The sequence below is a fragment of the Topomyia yanbarensis genome, chromosome 2 (genome assembly GCF_030247195.1).
Source record: "Topomyia yanbarensis strain Yona2022 chromosome 2, ASM3024719v1, whole genome shotgun sequence".
Classification (NCBI taxonomy): domain Eukaryota; kingdom Metazoa; phylum Arthropoda; class Insecta; order Diptera; family Culicidae; genus Topomyia; species Topomyia yanbarensis.
The window spans coordinates 24,292,482-24,310,440 of record NC_080671.1 but is presented as its reverse complement, the minus strand read 5'-3'; the positions used below and the strand labels follow the sequence as shown (position 1 = coordinate 24,310,440).

General features: G+C 37.9%; 1 protein-coding gene across 2 annotated transcripts in view; it reads left to right on the top strand.

Annotated features, from left to right (window-relative positions):
* LOC131678416 (CUGBP Elav-like family member 2) overlaps nt 1-17,959 on the top strand; it is a 1,026,317-nt gene that overhangs the window by 410,026 nt on the left and 598,332 nt on the right. The gene's annotated exons all lie outside the window — the stretch shown is intronic.

The window sequence follows — 17,959 nt, the reverse complement described above, 5'->3', positions numbered from 1 at the left end:
CACTTCGGTCGAACAGAGTTCGCCGTCGTACGAAGTTGACCATCTACAAGACGCTGATTAGACCGGTAGTTCTCTACGGGCACGAGACCTGGACCATGCTCGTGGAGGACCAACGCGCACTTGGTGTCTTCGAACGGAAAGTGCTGCGTACCATCTACGGTGGAGTGCAGATGGAAGACGGCACATGGAGACGGCGAATGAACCATGAGTTGCATCAGCTGTTGGGGGAGCCGCCCATCTGTCATACCGCGAAAATCGGACGACTACGGTGGGCCGGGCACGTAGCCAGAATGTCGGACAATAGCTCGGTGAAAACGGTTCTCAATTGCAATCCGACCGGTACAAGAAGACGTGGCGCGCAGCGAGCACGATGGATCGACCAGGTGGAAGACGATTTGCGGACCCTTCGCAGATTGCGTGGCTGGCGACGCGCGGCCATGGACCGAGTGGAATGGAGGAATCTTTTGTATACGTCACAGGCCACTTCGGCCTTAATCTGTTAATAAATATGACATTCGCATGAAAAATATGTAGTGCATTTCTACGTGTAAAACAATTGATTTCACCGATTCTTCTGCCAATGAAATTTATAAGAAAAACAAAGTGATATTCACGCATAATTCATTTGGAAATTTTAGTCAATGGTATTTCTTATGATGTTGATGTGCTTTACACACCATGTTCGCATGAATTTCATTTGAAAACCATATTTCCCACACTCGATTGGATATTCAAGTGGCAACCGTGTGCATCTCATGTGCTTGTGAATTGAAATAATTCAATAGATTTCCACATGATGTTAACGTGTTCAGTTTTTTCAGTGTAACTAAACAACACTCGACCGTGCACGAAGAAGTATCTTGTCTATGTACCCGCCTAGGAAGTAGAGATTGGTGGTGTAGTCTCCGACAGGGGCCTTAATTGCGAAATATGGGGTTGACTGCTTCCAGAACCCTTTGCTTCAGTCAGTGAAAATTCTAGTTTGCAAGCAACTGCGTTCGGCAAAAATCGAGAAGTATAAGAACTTATTTTCAATCAGTCTCATGTCGATCCTTTCGCCGGATATACTCTTCAAAACTTTGTTCTGTTGAACGGGGCTCGTCTACATGTTCGCCTATTTGTGCCACAGGGCATGCCGTCATTACGAATAATTGAGTAATACAGCTACCCAATATTGAAAAGTAGAAACCACGACTAATTTCTACGCTCCCTGGTCCACTAAAGAGCGAGAGTCTGACAATCCCACTGAGTGAATATGTTCTAATGTGCCTATAAATTTTCGTAAAAAGAAAATCATGTCCTCTTCTAAGCTGCCTCGTAAAGGCTTGAGAGTGTCCTTTGATGGGTGCTATTACAAAACTGAAGTAAGTGGCTCCTTGTCTCGGAAATCTTATGGGGTTTTTATTGAAAAACCTCGGGGCGGTGGATTGCACTGGTGTTGCATTTTCTAGTAGCAGAGTAGGCCACTAGACGTGTTTCATTCCTACTTCTGCTAGAAAGTGCAAAACCAGTGCAATCCACTGCCCCGGCGTTTTTCAATGAAAATCGACATTATAAACTAAAAGGAATTTCCTGACGGGACATCAAAAACCCCAAATATCCCTACATTGCATTCCCATAATATTCCTCGGTTTACTTCGGTATTTGGTTAAATTCCGACGTAGATCTTCCACAATTTTAACATTATTCGCCAGGGCCGAGTTAATCTTCTGTACCAGATATTGAAGTTGTCGATTGTCAGGTCCGAATCAAAGACATATTGTTCCACTATACATCGCACCTCAGCTGGTTCAATAAGACTTCAACTCCCACGGTATGCTATAGGTTGGTCTTCACGTTGATAATTGATCTATCTTACTGCATGATATTAGCGACAGTTTCAATATGATCATGACTCCACAACCGCGGCCAAGTGCGTTGGGTTGTATTGTCGTCATTGTACTTGACCTAAACTAGTGTGCCGAAACAATCGAATCAAAACAAGAAATTCCTCCGGTGGAAGCATACAAGGTTTTAACTGGCTTGATTATTGACACCGCGAATAAAGGTCAGACGAAACGACATCCAGCGCAAACAGCAGTTGTACGAAAAAATGAATTGCACGCGAAAAGGTCCTATAAGGACTTTTTGAATGTCGAATCGCCCGATTTTTTCCGAGTACACGCAACGTTAGAAAGGCAAATGAAAAGCTCAATGAATGCTACAAACGCGGTTATTGGCACCGGTTTGTCGACGGATTAATGTGTCATTTGGTGTCTAGGTCTTACGTTGTGTATTTTATTCAACCGTTGATCTGAACACATGGAGCCAAGAAACCCTTTTCGGCGCCAACAGCACTCCATATAGATCTACACTCAAACAATCGATGTTTTGTGATGAAATGATAGTACTTAATTTAAACGTAACGATTGCTCTTTGAATACACAAATTTATCTGAGAGCAAAGATACTCGCGCTAAACATTGTACACGCAGAAGAATCAGGCCCTTTTGAAACAACAAAACGTTTAGTTGAATTTCAAACCTGACGATTGACTGTTTCAAACTGAAATGGGCGTTTCTCGAAAGCAAATATTTGGTTTAGTTCAACAAATACTTCCGTTTGCATAAAATTTGTTGTATCTGTTTCCTTTGTTAAAAACCAACAGAATCTTTGTTTGATTTCAACTAAATTTAAGTTGTTCTCTCCTTTGGTTAATACTAAAGATTTTTTTGCGTCTTCGAACCTGTTTGTTAGGTTAATCTTATCATGATTTTGTTGTTTCAAACGAAATATTTGTTGAAACTATTGAAAGGCCAGCAAATGAATTTGTAGGTAATTTCAAGCAACAGTATTGATTAAATCAAACCTGAATCTTGTTTGTCACTATATAGTGGGCCTTTCCGTTGCCACAAGTTTTGTTTCGGTTCGGCCATAATTATTTTAATCGGTATTTTCGAGGTGAAAAGTGTTCGAATCGGCCTTTTCTCACTTTTCATCGTGCGCCAAAGAATCAGGATGCTCGCTCGGATGTTTATGTTAATTTCAAGGGACCGGACGCCATGCTGTATTTTTCAAATATAAAACTAATGCATTCAAAAGCGTCAAATGTTCCCACCTTTCTTTCTCTTCATCTTGGTAGCGTTCGTTAGATGATGACAGCTATGCATTGCTTCTATGATAATTATTATGAGTTTATGACAGTAGTGGTGAGGGTGATCATAAACGAGGCTTTAGAGTTCTATGCAAATCACTTCACACACACTTATTGGGGGTTTGTTTTCCTCCAGCTGTCACATATAAAACTGTCAACCAATTTTAACATTTGAAACATTCATTCGGGAGACGTACAATACCGGTTGGTCAGGTTCCATCATGAATGGAATCCGATCGAAAAGCTGTTTTCGATTTGTTTTCCTCCACCTATGACAAGTGAAGGAAAACAAATCGTTGAACACACTAATACAGTTACAGATTGTCAAGTACTCTATGCTACAAACATTCTCCCCCACAAATCTGATGGTTTTATATTTACCCATTAACGACCGCATCGTTACAGTTCCAAGGATGCTCTCCATTCGATGGAGCAGGGAAAACACTCCTTGCATTTTCTGGGGAAAGCATAGGAGATTCTTAGTTCTTTATCTGAAAAATCATATCAGATTATCTGAGTTTGATTTCTTTTGCATTGCTCCATTCCGGATAATGAGAAGGCGTTAGAAGGTGATATTCATGAAAGATCGTAGCTTCGACGAGTTTTTCAGTATTTCTTGTCAGATAATTGGCAAATTTCGTGGAACAATGGAAGTTAAGGAATCCCAAAGGCTCAAACAAGCCTTGGTTCAAAGGAATGGAAAAAGTAACAGTGACTTCATTCGGATGATATCTCGGATCACGTCCAGTACGTTGAATAAGCATCTCTGGTGTAGTGCGGTCGTGGAGAGCTGTCTCTGCGCTTATGGTGACTATTATTGCAACAGTAAACATGTTGTCTGGTCGTGCGCCTAGCGCTCTAGCGCCAGATCTCTGTTAAACGAATCCTTTCGGCCTCGTTCCAGCCCAAGATGTGCTAGCTATCCTTGATTTCCCTATGTGTCTCTCATGTACAGATTTTTAAACACGATAGATTGCCAAATTTTATTATCTCTTCTAATTTGGTTGATATGCTGCCTGGAAATATGGTCCCAAAAGAGTTCCCAGCGGATACAAGCAGGGCAGTCGGCGATCCGGTTCATGATGTCCTACAGTATTCTTTCGTTTGCCAAAAAGCTGCAAGCTTAACTTCTTCTTTTCCCTATCATTGTTGTCCGCTCTCTCTTCACTTTCCCTGATACGGTATCTGCTTTTCTGATGTTGAAATCAATTCCTCTTGTGTATATCTTTTGCCTTCCTTATAATAAGCCTAATAGTGTTTCACCTTGTTTAAATTGGTCGGTGTTAAATCAAAGCGGACTAAGTGACTATTTTTTGATTTCACGAAAAACGGGTTTAAAGTTTAAATCGCAGCATCCTTTACATTGTAATTGGAAATTAATTTTCGCATTAATTCTTACTTATTGTTACATTTTCCGAATCTGGCAAAAGTCGAATGTAGCTGAAGAAATTCTTTAACCAGTGCTATCATTATCTCATTTTTTGATATTTTGTGACTTAGTCTAGTCTGACTTAACACCGACCAATTGTTAATCAAATAATAATTCGTGATAAAAAAATAACTAATATTTTTCTGCATATCGATCTGAATTTCTTGTTTTAAGATATATTCCACTTAGTATCACTAAAAATAAGTTCAAATTTTAAACAAATCATTATTATAGCGCATTTCCAATAAATTTAAATTGTAAGTTAAAAGAATTTGGTATCTAAATAGAAAAACGCATGCTTATTGTGCATCGAGAATTCCAGGCGCATGTATTTTGTGCGCAATACAAATATGCGGTTAATTTCAGGTTTCAGTTTGTTCCAAACTTTCGAGTGGGTATTTCTCCTCTCGGTTATTTTCGAGTGGGTAGTACTACCTATACTACCCACGGTATCCGCCGGCCCTGTTAAGATAAATTATGAGCCACACTGACAGACACTCAACCAACCAAAGAATCTACAACGCGAGGCTCCAAAAAGCAATCATACTGATTCTAAATCATCTAAAGGGGATTCACCAACACAACATTGCTTTAAAGCCTTCTGTTAGCGTTGTGAAAATGTTTATTGAAAAACAAAATGTGATTTTTCTGAAGCCACATTCAAGGCCGTCTTAAAACCAGTCGGAGCCCCTGGGCACTATTGAACCAGGGGGCCCCCATCATTGAACCGATGTAGACCGCTGTATCGTAGAATGGTTTATCGTACCACTTTAAGACTCTTCCAAATTTGAACCAAAAACAATGTTTCTGTGGGAAGAACCATTAAAATGTATGATGAAAAAATATGGCTATAGATTATGCAACCAGGTGGCATTATATACGCAAGACAAATTAATACAAATTAATTGAGAAGCGATCTGTCATGCACAAGTTTCCCAAAAAAAAATCAAAGTTCTTTGCACCCTATGGCTCCCGATACCATAAAAAAAAATTATAAAGCATAATATCATATTGTGTTTCAATCCAAGATTTCCAAAAGAAAACATTTTAATGACAAGTCGGTTGAATCTAAGTACATTTGAGGGCTATTGCGTGGAGAATCAATATGCGGCAATCTGACCTTCATAGTTGCATGACATTGTTTGAGGATGAAAAGTGCCTTTGCCAAGGAGAGGGATGAACTAGGACGGGTTTTCCATCCAAATCAATAGCACATATATTTCACACGGGAGTTACAATAACACCCAGTTTCATTACTTCGTTTAAATGTCTTTGGAATTTTATTAAAAGCAGTACAGCATTCCGAATGCGACGAAACTGGGAAGATCTGACATCCCTGTGATGTAACTCTTAAACTATCCATTCACCCGTAATATCGCTCACTCTCAACCGCTAGGCGGACGATCATTTTCACTATGACTGGACACGGTAAAGGAACAAACTGACGAAAAGCCTTTTTTCCCGCTCGGATTGTGTCGGTCTCCAGTTTCTTGTCGTACGAATCCATCGTTTGCTGAGAAAGAGTCACTACATCGAGCTTTTTGATGCCAGAGCACCCCATTCTACCGTTGAGCAGTGATGGAATATCTTGCCGTTGAAGTATTGGAGCTGGCATATCATTCGCTCGGCGTGGATGAGCTCTGGAGGCGTAGATCGGTTTTGATGGTCAAACGAATGATGAAATAAACCGACCGTTTTCATACCATGTGCCTTTCAAGTCTGTTCGCCTACTTATACTAGCATATCCAAAACAAATGTATTCTCTTTCCCCGACCATCCATCCAGTGGTCAGCGTTGCAACACTTGCATTTTCAGTTTTTCATCAATAAAATTCCAACAATATTTCCAAAGAATTTTGTAAATTAGAAGAGAATGAAAAAACCGATTTAATGCACCTAACTGTGAGATGAAACATTTCTTACACATATCACTATTGGATCATTCATTGGTTTGCACGTGAAGTGGGCACCCAGTTATAGGTAAGATGAACACAGTTTTGAGTAATGCACGAATGAAACCTCCAGCAAACTGAATAAATTAAAAAAATCAATAAAACAAATAAAATTTAAAAAATAATAAATCAAAATACAAAAAAAGTTTTTAAATTCATGAAATAGGTGGTATGTCTAATATAAATCAATTTATTGATACATCAAATTAGTTCTGCTAAAATGAAAGGGCATGTAAGGTATCAAAACCGTTTTTCCTTAAAAGTGAAATTAATATAATAAATTAAATTGAGTCTAATTAATATTCTGGATGAAATGAACAATATGAATTACCCAGAAAAATAATCAAAATCAAAAATGGAAATAAAATGTATGAACTCAGAAAAATGAATACAATGCATAGCACGAAAAAAATGAATAAAAGAAGTTGTACGAATGACACGAATAAAATGCATGAAATGAATAAACTGTAGAAAATGAGTAAATAGAATAAAATTTTTGAATAAAATGATTTAAATAAATTTAAATAAATCGAATTGTTCGAATTTGAGGATCATTGTTCCAGAATGTTCTAAAAACTTTGTGAAAATGCCATTATTTAGAAAATGGCTAATTAATTTACAACGAACTTCCATTCTTTTTAATTTTCGTTTCGTTTTCCTGACGGCATCGTTTAATATTATCTGGTGTTTCTACTTTATTGATGGGCCTTAATTGGTCATCAGGAAACTGGAATGTTAAGTTTGTTTTGGAATCTAAGGATGTCTTTTTTGTAACAGATTTCTGAAAAAAAAAGATGTTTGTAAAGAACAGCATATTCAGATCCAGTATTTTAATGAGTAAATGGAATAATAACGTCACATGTGCTTTCACGCCCCTTAAACTGAGAGCGACAGAGATAATAACATTCATTGAAGTATTGTCGATCGCACAAAAGCCATGCATTCAGTCGATCACAATGAAGTCTCTTTCTAGTCATCCGTATAGCTTGTGAACTGCTTCGTTCGGAATTCTCGTTCCGGAGATTTGGGTTAATGAGTCCCATACAAACCAATACCATGGCAATGAAATGATTTAAACTACCAGAATAGGTATTTAAATTCTTCCAAAAGCAAGTGACCATTGAAAGGGTCAAATCTGCTGATAAATACGTTTTAGTAGCATTGATTATGAACCAGGTAACTTGCGAATATCATTACAAATCAGTGTCATTTCTTGCTACACAGTAATATGTATGACAAAAATCTAGTCAGATCAACTATTTGTTCAGTGCATAAACGCCTCTTCATTAAATGGGACATTTCGCTATAAGATTAAAGAATTATTATACTTTCATCACCAAACGAAACTCTTTGGGAGACAAAATATGCTTTTTCAATATCAACCCAAAACAGGTATTCTTAGTTTTCAAATGACATTTTGAAACATATATTTCATTCAAAATTCAATTGGGATACGAAAAGTTTAAAAAAACCTGTTTTAATCCACCTAGCAGTTCAATTGTGCCTTTCTCATTTTTTCAAACTATAACTCCATGACCGATTATGTTCAAAATAATTGCGGAAATGTCTATTACATTCTTAATACACTTTGCACCTACACGCGCTCGCCAACCACGGACCTGATGAACTACGTGTGGGGGTCCTCCTTACTTCCCTAGCTACGCTCCTGTCAAATCCATACATTTTATATCAGTCGGAAGAAAATTTGGTTGACAATTTTCAGAGTGATTGCATAACTTTTCTATATGAAAAGGCAAAGGTAAAAATTTAACAAAATACAAAAAAGTCAATCTTTGTCAATTTTTTTCGACATTGCATCAAATTTCGAAATTTCATGCATTTTAAAGACATTTGGCATCAAAAATATAAATTTTCCTATTCAGTTCCTACTTCTATGAACTCAGGAACCGTCGTCGGTGGCCAATGTCAAAGCGACTTTGGGGTGTCATTAGTGATCTAGACTGTTATAGTGGTATCAGTTTATATGTGTGGTCGCACTCTTAACCCTCAAAAAGGCAAGCTATAATTGTGACCTCAAGAAGCATCACTGTCGTTTTATCAGTGAGAGAATTGAAGTCCCGAAAACATTCGATCATTTGTATTTCAAGTTCATTGAAACTAGAGAACAGTAACTAGCTGGGCCTCTGAGATCTCTTGCCTTTTTGAGGGTTAAACCCGAAACTCCGGAAACGGATTTAGATCGACATAAAATTCATTCGACGTAGCATAAAATCTAGTCGTTTGATGCATTTTGGAGATATTCGGCATCGAAAGTACGAATTCGATTTCAAAAATTTCATGTGGTCCCCTTAAGAAAAAAATTGTTACGGCTTATGTGGGCATTTTATATGTGACCGGAAGGTTCAGTCTATATTTCCGGAACCATATAACCGATCCGTACAATATTTTATAGACATCTATGGCGATTATATACCTTTCATTTGGGACTAAATTTGTGAAGACCGTCCCAACCATCCCCGATAAACTGATGTGAGTTTTTTAATTTTTATAGGTGGCGATTTTTCAGGGGCACTTCCGGAACTGTCTATGACAGTCAATGCGGTCAATGAGACTTCGGTTGGCCGTCAGTGACCTAGAACTGCTAATGCAAGTTTTTGACACATAGATATATTCATTTTAGCGAAATTTTTACCTTTTTGCCTTCATCGCGGTATCAGTTTGAATCGGAATTTTCTATGCGACCGCATGTCACAACCCGTAACACCGGAACCATTAGTCGAATCAGAATGCAATTTAATAGCAGTTTACGGGTAGTAAAAGTTTTCATTTAAGTTTGGTCCAAACGGTCTAGCCATCTCCGAGAAACCGATGTAATTGTTTTGGATACTTCCGCCTGGGCCGCCGGATCCGGCAATGGTGGCCAATGTGGCCAAAGAGACTTTGAATGACTGTTAGTGACCTAGAATTATAAATTCAAGTAGTTTTGAAAAAAAAATCACCTTTATAAATTCATAGCTGTATCCGTTGAAATCGGGATTTTCTGCGTGATCGTACTCATCATCCTGTCATTCCGGAACTAGAAGTCAAACCCACACAAAATTCAATAGCAGCCAATGAAAATGTTGTACCTTTCATTTAAGACTAAGTTTATGATAATCGGTTCAGAAAATGCCGAGAAACTAATGTGGACAAATTATAACAAGATTCTCTATGTAACCGTACTCTTCAACTCGTATCTTCGGAACCAAATGTAGGATTAAAACAAAATTCAATAGCAGCTGATGGGAACGTTGTACCTTTCATTTGCGACTAAGTTTATGAACATTGGTTCAGCCATCTCCGAGAAACTGATGTGGACATTTTGTTGACATGTCTATGTGCATGCATACATACATACACAGACATTTTCTGATCTCGACGAACTGAGTCGAATAGTATATGATACTCGGTCCTCCGGGCCTCGGTTAGTAAGTCGGTTTTTGCAGCAATTGCATAACCTTTCTATATGAGAAAGGCAAAACGCTTGTGGAATGTCTCTTCAAAATTATCTTCAAACATCCATATTATACAGTTTAATATACCCAAGGATTTTCTTAGTTATAGTACACTCAGGTTTTCTTTACGCGGGGATACAGACCGCGTAAATGAAAACCGCCCAAATTCACAATTCCGCGTAAATGAAAACTGCGTAAATTTCAAAAACCGCGTAAATGCAAACCCCATAAATTCAAAAATCTGCGTAAATGAAAACCGCCCAAACTTAAAAATCCGCGTAAATGAAAACCGAATGAATTTGAAAATCGGCGTAAATGAAAGTCGCGTAAATTTCAAAAACTGCGTAAATGAAAACTGCGTAAATTCAAAATACGCGTAAATGAAAACCGCGTAAATTCAAAAATTCGCGTAAAAAAACACGTAAAAAAATAACGCGCGAAAAAAGCATAAAAAAACCTGAGTGTATATAGTGTATATGAACACTCAGTAGAGCATTCAATTAAATTGGAGATGATGTAGTTTTGATTTTTTGTCACATGACTCTCCATAGTGCAACGTTTCGAAGGATCATAACTGAAACCTCAAGGGAAAGAGGCATTTGAATATAAATTAGCTATAGTTCTCTCATAATACAATTATTTTTTCCAATTTTGTCAGACTTGCAAATATTTTCTTTTTCAAGTAGAATGTAATATTCAGTTTGTTTCCGCGAGTGATTCTGCTCTAAACTAAACTAAATATTTTTGATTTCCTAAACTTACACATCAAATTAGGTTGGGCATTAACAAATATTTCAGACTAGTTGAAGATTTTTTAACATAAATTAGAAATGGATAGAGAAATAGTAGGATAGATATGACTCGTGACCGTTACCACGAACACGAAGGGTGAGAGAATTGTGAGTGATGGTGCGGTGCTCTGATATATTATTTTTGAATATTGGGCGATATTTTGATTCCTTATATCCTTATTATAAAATAATGCAACTGGTATTTTTTACGCCATGACCAGTACAAAATAAATCTCGTAAAATTACGACCTTTTCATAAGTTATTCACATATAATCATAAAATTCCCTGTAATTTATCCTTTAACTACAAAGCGATAGCGTGAACCGTTCAAAAACTGCCAGAAAACAATGAATACCTGATTGAACTGTAATAGTAAAAAAATAACTTACTCGCTCACTGCATACCGCCCTGACCGGAAGGCACAAAAATATGAAATCTTTCCGCCCCATTAAACTTATCGGATTTCCAGTGAAATATGCTTCCGATACGATGAAGGCACAAGCGAACATTGTACTACACGTTCCGATCAGTCCGAGAACGCCACCTGACGATGCGGGCGGACGGCGAAAATCCCTCCTGGGAGGAAGATCGTTCCTCTGGCGATTGGTTGGTTGGTTGGTTCGTTGCTTGGTGCGACAATAATTGAAAATTATGCAAACGTAAGCCGTGAGATGGTTCGAAGATGGTGCGCTTCCATTCGTCGTCCGTGCAAAAGGTGATCTGTTCGTAGCCCCCCCACAGGCGATTCGGTTCCATTCCAATGAATTGTAAACGATTTCTGTGGAGAAAATAAAACGGAGGGGTGTATTAATAGAACTGCCATTTAGAAGCGAATGAATGTCCCCATTTGTATGCAAAAGAATGGTCACGTTTCATTGGTTCATTCCCAAGCTGCCGTATTGCCCCGTGGCAGGGTAATTATGACCTCTTTCATAGCAATTTGTGTCCTCTGTTGTGCTCCGACAGTCGCCGGGTACAATTTCACTACTTTTTATTTATTTACCCTAGGTTCACCCTTTGCTGGCGAGCGCGGTCCGGGATTCAAGAGCCCATTGCATTCGGTGGGTGGGGGAGGAGGATAAATAATGAAGCAAGACCAAGTCATTACAACTCTGGGCACGGACCCGGCAGTCTCCCCCAGGCAGCATCCTGTTCACCTCGCTAGATCGACCAACCCGACCTGATAAATACCTGCAATAATAAAATATGCATAATTTACAAGTGCAATTAAGTTGTAAATGATTTTTCTCGCCCGTGCTGAAGGTGACGAAGCGGTAGAAGGCGATAACTACTTGGGTCCGTTTGTGAAAGGAATCGAAATGGAATGGAATGGAAAATCCATTTCCGGTTATTTTGCTTAGTGAGTCTTGTAACGTGTTTTTTTTTCACAGTATAGTGGGTTGCGCATGAGTCTGGGAAATGTGCTTTTACTTTAGAGAAAATTTGGTTCGTAAATTCTCATCGCAATAATTTCCTCGATTTGTAATTTTAAACAAAGTTGTTAGTAATAAGGATTCTCACTTTTACTAATATTTGTATGTTTAATTTAAAGTACAACCAAATGACAAAAATGTGAAGTAGTTTCAATGTTAAACCTAAATTTCCCTACAGAAAACTAATCGCAAATGAAAGGGCAAATTCCATTCTTTCACATTCTGAAGCTTTAGAAATGCACTCCCCAGCCGCCCAATCAAAGTAAGCTGATGAAATCATCATTCCGATCCGCTGGAAGTCGCTCTTCTGAAAATTGAAACCCTTTCCTGGTAAACGAAGCAGGCCTAACCGCGATTCAACTGTTTCCTTCGAATCGACTCGTCACTTGGCAAATCATCACGAACCCACACGCACCATAGCGTCCCATCATCAGCAGCAGCTTGTCGACGGCAGCGCTCGGCACCACAAAACCATCGTTCCACCCAAATCACTCTATCAAAACACACGCCATCATTCGGCAGTTACCCGACGCGCACTCGGTTCCACCGGTAGGTAGCTGGAAGGTTGTGGAGTGTGGCTTTGAGACAATTTCCGCTTCGTATTTTCCACTTGCCAATGCGAATTGAATTTCCTTTCCCCTTAACCACAACACCGCCGGAGATTCGAGTGTTCTCGTAGCTTCCAGCACTAGCGGCGGCGTGAACCTGACGCGACGGGGAGCACCACCAGGTGAAAGAAGGTTTGCCTATAGATACAGAAATTCCGGAAACTGCCCTCGTACAAGAGATGCTGTCCTACTCAGGTCGGCGAGGAGCCACTCGAGAATCTTGTTTCGAGTTTTGTTTGAACTTCACGAACTGCGTAAGCCGTTAGAAGGGCTTCCCTGTCAGTCAATCGGAGGACTTTGCGTGTCTTTGTGTTTCTGTGTGTGTGACTGGGTGGGAAATGGGATACTGATTGCTTCCAGGTTACTACGCTATACTGGTACAGATAATCTGAAGTTGGCCGCCGCGGGGTGACGTAGCTGGAATTGGGCCTCGTCGGCGGATGTGTGTTGTTGTGCAAGGTTCACGTCGTTCTACATGTTGAGGATGTAACCTGTACGTGACATGAATAGCGATAAGGCAAATAAGACGAAGAAGGAAGAGTAGAATAAGAAAAAGTGATGACGGCTACTACGGCGATGACGAGATACGTCGCACATATTTATGTGCATACGCGAATACGAGTTCCACTTTCGATCCCAAGGGGGTGGTTTCGTTTGGGAAGCTGCTGACGCGATGACAACTTTTTCTTCGGGAAAAGGGAATTGTGACAGGGAAGTCGTAGAATCAAGGCATGCAGTGGCAACAGGAATGTGAACGGCTTGTCAGCGTTGAGTCATCAAAATGTGATTTCCATCCCGAACAAGAGGGGTTTCACGAGAAAAGGGGATGATTGGAAAAAGCGAGAAAAATAGTTGTAAGTATTCATGCTTTACTAGTCTTTCAGTTCCATCAGACATTTGAAATTACCGAATGATTTCTCTTCTATAAAGAAAGACTACAAAATCAATAGAATATTTCAATATTTTAAACCAGGAACTTCGGACTAGCACGTGGTGCTTTACGTGATGATTAGTAGGCCTTGCAACTGTATGTATTATGGCAGTAAAGTTGATTGTGACCCTATTTTGCATCTATTGGTTTTGAATCAAGTATGACAATGACAATGTCAATTTTTCTAAAAGGTGTGCAAGAATAATCTCAAGTAATATTTTTCATTTTCTCATTTCATTTACTTTCAGTCATGAACATTTTTATTATATTTTTTGGTTAACATAAAATTATCTTCTGCTAGTTCGCCGCATTCACTGAGTGAACCGAATAGAACGCAACAGCACTTTGCTAAACCACAAATCCCAGCCGTAAACTACCGCATCATACCTCGTTCTTCCACATAATTTGAGGCAGCTCAGATATCAATATAAGAGGCACCGAATTGATGGACTGTTTCAGCAGCACAAATTTGCACATACTTAATGTAGCAAATCACCCAACATTTGGACGAGCTGGCAGAGAAAAGATGTCAGATGTAACTCTCTGCTCTGACAGTATTACGAATGAGTCAGCAAACTGGCTCGTACCCAACCAGCTCTGATCATAAGTACCTACATCTTACTCATTTGAACGCGTATATGTAGCAACCTCTTGCGGTTCTACTGTGTAATAATTCAATTTAGAAAAAATATGGATTTTGGAAATGATTTTGTTCTTTGGGAAAAACAAAATGGACACGTTAAAAAATTCGTGTTGGATGAAGCGGACGTTATAAAAAAAATTGCGTCAAGAGGTAGGCTGCAATCATACCCTCCCACAAAGGAGTAACTGGGGTCAAATCCTGGCCAAAATTATTTGTTGCCGCTATTGCTTTTATTATGCCTTAGTATGAACAAAAAATAGACAATAACTAGTTTTTTGGGACAGCTTGGCATCTATCCACCTACCAGTGCAGAGGTCAATTTTCTATATCCTTTCGAATACTAGTAATTTCGAGGTGATCTTTGTGAATACATTTGTATTCCAGTTGCACAAACAATTGATCAGTGGAAAAGGGGGAAGAAAAGGGATGCCTGTACATATTTTCATAGAGATACATTTTGAAGAACTTAGTATTTGGCCCTACAGCATTTCGGTGTACCTCAAATTAATAAAAATTTCAATACTTTCAAATCGCTTTGAATTTGTGGATCGGACAAGATCGGAAGAGTTCGAATGTTTTTTTTTCAGATAGCTGGAATCTGGTTTCGTAATACTGCTTCAGCAACTTTGCCGGATCTCGCCGTATTATGTAACTTTTTATCATTCAAGTTTGGAATAAAATATTTAAAAAACCGTATTTTTTAGAGTTGGTGCAATGCACAGCAACAGTTGGTTTTAGCCTAAAGTTATACAAATGGCTGTGTTCAACTACGTTTGTAATAATATTGTCTTACTTAATACAGTGATCATCACTAGAAAGCGATATTGCAGGATATATAATTAAAATGATTAAAAAACCCTTAAAATATCATTATTTTACATATAGACTGGCGAAGTACTGGAAATTGCAGCCAAACGGACAGTCAAAAACTGTAACCGAACGATCATGATGACTTTGTGAGGGGAAGTATAGAAGGAAGCCCATGCACAGTGTTTTAAAACGTCGTTTTCGTGCTCAAAATTAATAGCGTCTAAACCGTTGACTTTAGAGGTATAGTTTGTTCGGAGAAGTTGTTGTTTTTATGATTGTGCATCCACAGGAGTATACCGTTTAGTGATTAATTCACCTATAAGTGATATACGAATTTTTTTTCCGAACTAATTAAGATAGAGACTTTGTGTCTTCGCCAAAGTTGTAGCAAATGTTACTATAAAAGAAATTGCTGAAGACACTATATATCTACACGGAGAACCAAAATTCGGCTCAGATATGAAAACCTTAGTTGATTTACTGAATTGAATTAGTTATTATTTAGGACAACTAAGCAAATTCTCAATTTGCTGATTTTGATTAATTGTTCTCGATCTTCCTGAAAAGAGCTAAAATGCTAGTTGGAATTTCTGTTTTCTCTGCTGATTTGGCGAGAAAATGATGCTGTCACTTTTAGCGGAGACACATTCTCCATCTTCTCAACTAAATTTTGTGCTGAATTTAGTACTATTTTCTGTTATTTCAACAAATATATGTTCTAAATTCAAAACTTTTTGGCATTAAAATTATCTAGTTATTTAGTTGAATTCCTGAAAAAATATGCTAATTTTAGGGAGGTTGTTTTGTTCAATCTTGTTTTTTCCTCAGTTGATTTCAACAAATGTCAGTTTTGAATTTAAGCCATTCTGTTTTTAAATTTAAAATTTTTCGTAGTTAAATTTAGAATGTCGATTTTTTAAATTTACGACAGCTTTGGTTAAATTTAGCGTTTTTCTACTGATTTAAAAAAATAAAATTCCTGCTTTTTAGACTTATATTTCGACCTTAATTTGATTCAGTTGAAGTCCTTTAGAATACAATCAATATGGGTATTTTCGAAATGGTTTTGACGAAGGTGTCGGAGGACAATGTTTAGCACCATTTTAAATCCAAAATGGCGACTTCCGGTTTAACGAAATTTTCTTTACGGGGAGGGGGGGGGGGGGGGTAAAGGTTTCAGTGTAAATAAACACTTTTTTGCGTTTTTTTAGAACTTTGTGTGTAGCGAATTGATCAAAACTTTTGTACATTATAATGTATTTTTTCAATAACATGCAGTAATTTTTCTAGGCAAAATAATCGACAAGCAACTCGGCGACGAAGCTTTTTGTCTCTGGAAAAAAACATGATTTGTGGTGTTACCTGCCATTCAAAAATTACTCAGCCGATTTATTTCAAACTTTGCATACACATTCTATGTAAAAAATATCTAACTCCTACGTTGAGTTTTTGAGATAATTGTTCGATTAAAGGAAGGTGTATACTAATAAAAAGGCGGAATTTTTCGCGAAACGAAAAAAAACTTAAATGAGTAAAAACCTCTAATTGAAAATTTATCTTAAAAACTCGTAGGAGATAGGTATTTTTTAATAGAATGTTTATGAAAAGTTTGAAATAAATCGGTTGAGTAGTTTTTGAATAGCAGGTCACACCGCAAATTTTGTTTTTCCAGAGGCGTTCTACAAAAAGCTTCATCACAGAGTCGTTTGTCGATATTTTTGCAGACAAATTATAACATGTTATTGAAATAATTCACTGTAATGTATAAAAGTTTCAATCAATTCGCTTCACGCTAAGTTTTCAAAATCTCAAAAAAAGTGTTTTTTCATGCTGAAACCTTTGCACCCCCCCCCCCCCCCCCCCCACCTCCTCAAACATTGCGACGCGTACACGTCCCTCCGCGTCGCAATGTTTGTAAGGATGTAAGGAGTATAACTAGCTCAAAAAATATGTGAATTTGTTAATTACTTTTTAGTTATAAACAATTAAAACTCGAAAATCTCGTTTTTTACAAAAAAATCGGCTGTGTCTGAACTAAAAGTCTTAGAGATTCAAACATTTTTTTGAAAGTATCTCAAACATTGAACTAAATAATAAATTTTTTGCAGAATTTTTCGTAGGTCGGTTTTTTCGAAAAAATGCGCATAAAACTCGATTAACGAGAGTTTTTGGGGTCACTATGATTACGATTCTGATGCTAGAATTCGAAAATTCAGAATGGCGCCTACAAAATGGCTACCATTTTTACGAATTTGGCAAATTTTGTTACCGTCAGTATAAAACTCGATTCGCGGTTTTTTTGGGTCGCATAGTCGTTATACTGGATCCGCATTTTGAATTTTACATTTTTGACATCAGAATCAGTGACCCCTAAAACCTATATAAAGCTAAAAATAACTGTATTAACAATGAAAAAAACTCGCGTCGCAAAGGGTTAGCCCAATCAAGATGAATATAATTCTGTAACTCATTCAGTATAGTTGTTTTCGAATAGGATTGATGAATATTTGCGAGAATTTTTCCTTGGTTCCTAACCTTGGCTTATAACAATTTCTTGTTAGGAATATATTCCCGTAAATGGGATCTAAAAACGTAAACCACAAACTTTGACAAATATTCCTTATTTGAATGTCATAATTTCTGGATTAATCACATAAAACCCCAAACAACATTGACCTCTAATACCTATTCGTCACCTCCATTTCGAAAAAACTGCGACTAGATTATAGAAATTCGCTTAACTTGCACGCAGAAAAAAAGATTTGTAGGTTCAAT